Source organism: Triticum aestivum, chromosome 4D (genome assembly GCF_018294505.1).
Source record: "Triticum aestivum cultivar Chinese Spring chromosome 4D, IWGSC CS RefSeq v2.1, whole genome shotgun sequence".
NCBI classification, from domain to species: domain Eukaryota; kingdom Viridiplantae; phylum Streptophyta; class Magnoliopsida; order Poales; family Poaceae; genus Triticum; species Triticum aestivum.
In genome coordinates, this window is record NC_057805.1 from 293616239 (window position 1) to 293624647 (window position 8409).

The following is an 8409-nucleotide window of genomic DNA, read 5'->3' on the forward strand; positions in this document are numbered from 1 at the left end:
TCGGAAAGATATATGTTCCTTTGAGTTGTCCCTCTTCAGTCGTATTCCGACCTTCGTCTATCAATTGATAGTTAGGAGTAATTGTGCATTTGTGTTATCGATGCCTATTATTCTTGTGGTCCGTCAAGCCGTTCTATTTCAGAATAACTAGGAGAAACAAACTCCAGAACCTCATCCATATCTAGGATTGGGTCAAAGTAGTTGTATTCCGCAGATCAAATTGCCAATCTAGCCTTTGATCTGTTCTACCTTGGGATGTCACCCTCTTTCATATCAAGAATGACGTGAGAATCACACAATCTCTCATGAATTCTTGATGTAGTGATACTTCTCGCCATCATTTTCATTCCTCGGTCCCGTGTTGTCGCAACCGGAATGCCGACAAGTGAACCATGATGTGTGAAATCAATACTCTGAGCAACTCGTTGCTTGGTAGTTAATGGAAATACTCTCATTCTTAGCGTGCTGGTTATTGAATCATCATCCTAAGATTGATCATGCTACCTAGTTCTTATTCCCGGTGCACCTTTCGATCAATGAGTTAGGATAGTGTCAGTCCTTGCTTATTCAGTCATATCATCTTGCCCTGAAAAGCAAGGTTGTTCTCGAGCTTAACAACATATCGGTGGTACGTGATTTCCGAATATCTTCTCGGAAGTATCACCAGGTTGTCACCTGACCGCTATGTTGAATTCGTGATCAAGTTGGTTTCCTGTAAACCACCCCTTCTCCAAGAATCCGTGTTGGATACCCCTGAGCTAGTTGGTCAAGCTAAACAACAACTTGGAGAGTTGGAAGATAAAAGCTTGCCAGCTTAGTTCATTTCAAGGGATATATTTGCGTGTGTTGAATATAGATGATACCTTCATCGATTGGTCCCTGTGATCAGTTGTTGGACCTATTGTCGTATCAAGACCTTGATTTGAGTAGGGGCTATCATCAAATCAAATCAGAACCAATGATGTTCATAATGTTGTTTTACTCGTGGTTGATCCCTCGAGCATACACCATTATATCTTTGGGTCTGACCAATGCTATCACCGTGTTCACATGATGGTGGAAGTCCAGTGATATGGAGATTCCGATGAGTTGCTATTGATCCCATCAGCAGCATCTCGTCTCCTCCATGACTCATGTTGAACATCAAGCTAGTGTTGGAAACTTTTGTAAGCATTATCTTCATGTCCCGTTCATGAAATACATGTTTGGTGTAAGAAGTGACTTCCTCCAAGTTCACGTGCATTAGGTGCAAGTTGCCACCGTGAATTCGAGAAAGATTGTTTTTGCTTCCTCTGGAATCATCCCAAGTTAGTCATGCATGTGCAAAGTATTCTGTGGTATGTTAGACTGATCATCTTCGTTACATATGAATTTCTAGCACCCAAGCCACTGATTGACTTGTTCAAGGAAAAGAAGTCTAGCGCGCGTAAAGACTTCGAAAATCCTTGATGATGGATCCTAACCTGAACTCGATAGTGTTTTATTATAAGACTACCATGTGGTCGTGCTTGTCTAGGACAGTGTGTTCACAGGTTTGTAGCAGAACTAGCTCGTGTTTTAGAGCTTGCTATCGTAGCTCATTCCCGAGAATCTCGCAACATCATCTCGTCGATTTGTGTTGCAAACTTTCTTTTCCAGACGTGCTGTCTGAAATATTCCGTTACCAACCGGATCTGAATCTCAGGCAGATATGATGGTTGGAACTTTTCCAAGATCTATGATGTAGGTCCCGACAAGGTTGATGTTGGCCGACACACCTAGCTGGAAGCACCATTATTGTAGTATCCTGATTAAGCCGTTTGGTCACTTCCCATGAGGATTTCATATGACTTATCCCACAAGTTGTTCCTTATGGATCCTTTGTATTCCGAAGTCCGACCACTACTTGATGGCTATGTTGATGCTTTAAGCATGACCGTAGTAACCAGTACATCAAGGAGAACATTAGAAGCGGAGTGCTAAATGTCTCTCGGTCGATCATCCAGATTTGCTTCTTTGGCATTGCTAAGGAAAAATCTGAGAAAGTGTTATCTTCCTTTGCACCTGCATCCTCCATCACCGTTCATCATGGTAGTATGATGTGTTGCCAGGATCCTCAGCGCGGATGTTGGTAAAACCTTGATGAATATGGAAATGCTCAAGTTCTTGAGAGCACGCACAAGCACTAGGTGTTATCATCGGCACTAACTGGGATTGCTCCCAGTTTCCTTCGGTTATGCTAAACCTTTCAAACAGTAGATTCACTCTCTACTGTTGAGCTTCTCCCCAGTTACTAGAATCATTCCTAGCATTTGTGTTTTTGTTCCCAGCTTGCACCGTCATTGTGCCATCCTACCTTGGATTACCCTTCCCAGTAATTACTGATAAGGACCATCTTCAAAAGTGGTCCCACCAGGGGTTCCGACCATTTCCGGTAATAAGCAAATCACCCCTTGTGTTGTCTTCAACAAGGTAGTCCACATCATTCCTTCTAGTATGAGTATGCCATTCTTTCGAATTAGTTCACACGATCGTTTGTGATTGCCTTAGGCTGGTATAAAGAGTTTCAATGATCTTTGTATCAAAAGTAATTCTTTTTGCCACTTAAGGGAATAATTCTACGAGTCACCTTTCCTAAGGTGCCCCGTTATGGAGTCATGGCAATTAACTCCTCGTTATCTTGAAACCATGCACCATTTTATTCGGCGTGGAATTGTGCTTATCAACTTGAATCTTCATTCTCTGTTTCACTCCTTCCCTCTGGATGTATGTTCCGTGTCTTGGCTCGAGAGATGTTCAACATCTCATTCCGTGAGTTGATCGTGAGTTGCTCGATCTTTAAGAAGATCGATTCCTATAGAGTTTCTTCTGTCGTCATCATGTTGGATGAAGATCCCGAAAGCAAAGACGACAAGATCAATTTGAAGCAATGAGTCAACATCTTCGATGAGGGTATTGGATCGAGAAGATTGTGCTAGCTTTTGTGTCCCCTTTTCCTCTTACCCTACGCTTGAATCTCGGGACGAGATTCTTGTTTAGTGGGGGCGAGTTGTCACGTCCCTAGCCTTGCTATGCACTTGGACTAGCTTGGTTGCTGCATCATGTCTAAATTTCATTTAAATTTGAAATGGGGATGACAAACCCTAGCACCAAATGAAATGCAATTAGGATCAAAATAAAAATGTTTTCAATGAACCCAAAATGCCCTTTGGAAATGTTCATGATTTTTGATAAAGGTGAAAACCTCTGCCAAAAATGATGATCATATTTCTTGGCCATTTATGGATTTTTGAATTAACTCATATTGTTTTTGAATTAGGGCAGTTCAATTCTATAAATCTTTTAAATGTTCTAATAATTCTGAAAAGTAGTTGAGGGCTGTTGGGAATAATCCAGTATCTGCCCACAATTTATTTCAGGATTTTATAAAGTGGTTTAGTATTTTACTAAATCCAAAAACAAGACAGAAATAGAAAACATGAATAAAGACAGAGGAGAGAAAGACTTACCTGGTGCTTACCTGCAGCAGAGCCGGCCCAGTTCTTTTCCTGGCCCAACCCACCACCGCAGCCTCCCTGTCGTCTTCCTCCCTGGACAGAAGGACAGACGCGTGGTCGCCGCGCGCACGTAGGCGCTGCGCCACCTCCTGCTTCGCTGTGTCGCGCTCTCCGTCAACCCAACCCCGCACCTGGAGACGGCTCGAAGCCCCACTCTCCTCTCCCTCACTCGCTGCACTCTCTCCCTCCCCTCTGCCCCTTTCTCCAGCAGCCGCCCGAGCGCCACCGAGCTCGCCGCTGCCGCCCGCCTGACCACCGTACCTCCCTCGCCTCTCACTGTGCTAGGAAGCTCCGCTACTTCATCCTTGTTCCTCCTTGCTGAGCCACGCGACGAGGAGAACCCCGAAGCGACGCCCGCAAAAAAAATCTCCAACCACGGCCGGCCGAGATCGCCGCCGTCGTCTCGTCGCCCCAGGCCTTCCCCGAGCACGCTGGCCATCTCTACGGCACCGCTGTGAACCCCCGAGCGTTTTCCCCCACTCCCCGCAGTCAATCCCCTCCTCTAGCCAGTCTAGCCACCCGAGCCGAGAGCTCCGTGTCGCCGGCCATGGCGCCGCCGTGGCCAGGGCACCCAAAGCTTGCGTCCGAGCACATCGTTGTGCTCCTACTGGTCCATAGCTGCCGCCCCGCTGCTTAACTTGCTCCGCCACATGCTCTAGCCGCAGCTGCCGCACACACCAAACTCTGGCGGCCGCCCAAGTGCTCGCCGTCGGCGAACCAGGCCACCCCGCGACCTTCTGACACCACCCCTGGATGCGGAAGAGCGTGGGCTACCTCCTGGTGGTTCCCGCGCGTCCAACCGCCGTCTGTAGCTCAAGTCCGGCGAGTTGTCACCGCAGCTTTGGTTGTCACCGGCGAAACTCCGGCGAGGGCCGACGTGGCCTCGTCATTAGCACTAACCCCGCCAGCTGGACCACCAGTAGACGCTGACAGCGGGCCCCGCAGCGGGTCAAAGCCGGAGTCAATGCGGGATTAGTGTCTGTCTCACTGACCAGTGGACCCCACTGGTCAGGTTTGACCTGGACCTGGCCTGTTGACCTGCTGACATCACAGTGACGCAGTGCTGATGCAGTTAATTATTTTCTGGATTTATTCTTATTCAGGAAATTCCAGAAAATCCTATAAACTTCTAAAAATCATAGAAAATAATCTATAACTCAGATTGAAAAGATTTATATATGAAAAATGATCAGAAAAATCCAATCGATCCATCTGTACCTTTTTCATGCATGTTAGAGCAACTTATAGCTACTGTTTAGGACAAATCATGTAAATGGCATTTGAATTTCCACATATGAAGTTTGAATTTGAACCTAAGGTTCAAACCAACTCCATTTAATATGTTGCTAGATGCATTAGCTCAAAACACATTCATATTGCCATGTCATAGCATGCATCATATTGTGCATTGCATTGATCGTGTTACTTCTCTGTTTGCCGGTGTTGTCCCCTCTCAGTAGACGTTGCTTCGACGATGCGATCGATGACACCGATGAAGAGCTATATTATCTTTGGAAGTGTCAGGCAAGCAAAACCCCCTTGTTCATTCCGATAAAATCCCACTCTCTCGCTCCTGCTCTCTTTTATTGCATTAGGACAACAACGATGCAACTGTTTCATGCTGCGGTAGCTGAACCCCTTATCCTCTGCATGACCTGTCATTGCCACAGTAAATAGATGAAACCCACTAGCATGAGTAGGAGTTGTTTGAGCCCTGATGTGCCTACTCATTCATGCTTGTTTGTCATGCCTGCTATTGCTTAGAGTTGTGTCAGGTCTGATTCATCGGGAATGAATTGGAAAGTTGTGAACATGTCCTACGGTGTGAGAGCTAAGTGTGTGAACACGATTTGGTAAAGGTAGCGGTGAGAGGCCATGTAGGAGTACATGGTGGGTTGTCTCATTGAAACCGTCCTCAGGAACTGAGTTCTGTGTTTGTGATCCATGAACAGTTACCACCACACATTGGGCTCCGGGCGCTCCAAGCTCTCTCGACTTATTAATCAACCTGATCTCTGTCCAGGAGTTGCAACTAGTTCCTGGTGTTTGTAGGTAGTGTTAGTAGTCTACCAAGTGGTACCCGGTACAGGTGGGCTTGGGACAGACTAGGCACCGTGCCACGGTGTACCAAGCGTAGATCCATCCGTCGAGGTGGGCTTGGGAACCCTGCACACATCGTTTGGGGCCGTGAGCAACACCCCGGCCGGATCTCCTTGCGGATGGAACCCGAATAGGCGATAAACCTGGACGAGAGACTTGTGTGGTTAGTCAGGTCGTGGCCGACTCCCTCGCCAGGCTTCCGCTTGAAGGTTGCCGAGGTACACGACGTGTACATGGTGGTAAGTGGCGAGAGCGTGTGTGAAGAAGTACACCCCTGCAGGGTTAACATCATCTATTCGAATAGCCGTGTCCGCGGTAAAGGACTTCTGGGTTGCCTGTACAGCTCATAGACAAGTATCTCTGCAGGGGTGTACTTCTTCACACACGCTCTCGCCACTTACCACCATGTACACGTCGTGTACCTCGGCAACCTTCAAGCAGAAGCCTGGCGAGGGTGTCGGCCACGACCTGACTAACCACACAAGTCTCTCGTCCAGGTTTATCGCCTATTCGGGTTCCATCCGCAAGGAGATCCGGCCGGGGTGTCGCTCACGGCCCCAAACGATGTGCGTAGGGTTCCCAAGCCCACCTCGATGGATGGATCTATGCTTGGTACACCGTGCCACTTGTGCCTAGTCTGTCCCAAGCCCACCTGGCCGGGTGCCACTTGGTAGACTACTAACACTACCTACAAACACCAGAAACTAGTTGCAACTCCTGGACAGAGATCAAGGCGGTTAATAAGTCGAGAGAGCTTGGAGCGCCCGGAGCCCAATGTGTGGTAACGAAGTACTACGCACATGCTCCTAGGGGGATAGATTGGTAGGAAAAGACCATCGCTCGTCCCCGACCACCACTCATAAGGAAGACAATCAATAAATAAATCATGCTCCGACTTCATCACATAACGGTTCACCATACATGCATGCTAAGGGAATCACAAACTTTAACACAAGTATTTCTCAAATTCACAACTACTCACTACCATGACTCTCATATCACCATCTTCATATCTCAAAACAATCATAAGGAATCAAACTTCTCCTAGTATTCAATGCACCTTATATGAAAGTTTTTATTATATCCCTCTAGGATGCCTATCATATGAGGACTAAATTTATAACCAAAGCAACTTACCATGCTATTTAAAGACTCTCAAAATAATATAAGTGAAGCATGAGAGTTCATCAATTTCTATAAAATAAAACCACCACCGTGCTCTAAAAAGATGTAAGTGAAGCACTAGAGCAAAATTGCCTAGCTGAAAAGATATAAGTGAAGCACATAGAGTATTCTAATAAATCATGATTCATGTGTGTCCCTCTAAAAAGGTGTGTACAGAAAGGATGATTGTGGCAAACTAAAAAGCAAATACTCAAATCATACAAGACGCTCCAAGCAAAACACATATCATGTGGTGAATAAAAATATAGCCTCAACTAAAGTTACTGATAGACGAAGACGAAAGAGGGGATGCCTTCCGGGGCATCCCCAAGCTTAGGCTCTTGGTTGTCCTTGAATTTTACCTTGGGGTGACTTGGGCATCCCAAGCTTAGGCTCTTGCCACTCCTTATTCCATAGTCCATCAAATCCTTACCCAAAACTTGAAAACTTCACGACACAAAACTCAACAGAAAATCTCATAAGCTCCGTCAGTATAAGAAAATAAATCACCACTTTTGGTACTGTTGTGAACTCATTCTTTATTTATATTGATGTAATATCTACTGTATTTCAACTTATCCATGGTTCATACCCCCCGATACTACCCATAGAATCATTAAAATAAGCAAACAACACATAGAAAACAGAATCTGTCAAAAACAGAATAGTCTGTAGCAATCTGGATAGTTCGAATACTTCTGTAACTCCAAAAATTCTGAAAAATTAGGAAAATAGGGGAAATTTATATATAAATCTTGTGTAGAAAATTCTGAATTTTATCACGCTTCTGTGATTTTTAAAAATTCACGGACTGGGCGCAAAATTTTCTGTTTTTCAGCAAGATCAAATCAACTATCACCGTAAGCTATCCCAAAGGTCTTACTTGGCACAAACACTAATTAAAACATAAAACCACATCTAACGAGAGGCTAGATGAATTATTTATTGCAAAACAGAACCTAAAAAGCAAAAACAAAAATAAAATGGGGTTGCCTCACAACAAGCGCTATTGTTTAACGCCCTTAGCTAGGCATAAAACACGAATAGATCTAGGTATTGTCATCTTTGGCATGCAATCCATAAGTGGCTCTCATAATAGATTCATAAGGCAATTTAGTTTTCTTTCTCAGAAAGTGTTCCATGCCCTTCCTTAACGGAAATTGAAATCTAATGTTTCCTTCTTTTATATCAATAATTGCACCAATCGTTCTAAAGAAAGGTCTACCGAGAATAATAGGACATGTAGGATTGCAATCTATATCAAAAACAATGAAATCTACGGGCACATATATAATTCCTATTTGCAACAATAAGAACATCATTAATCCTTCCCATAGGTTTCTTAATAGCGGAATCCGCAAGATGCAAATTTAAAGAACAATCATCAAATTCACGGAAACCAAGCACATCACATAAAGTTTTTGGAATCATGGAAACGCTAGCTCCCAAATCACACAAAGCATGGCACTCGTAATCTTTAATCTTAATATTAATAGTAGGTTCCCACTCATCATAAAGTTTTCTAGGTATAGAAACTTCCAATTCAAGCTTTTCTTCAAAAGATTGCATCATGGCATCAACGATATGTTTAGTAAAAGCTTTGTTTTGA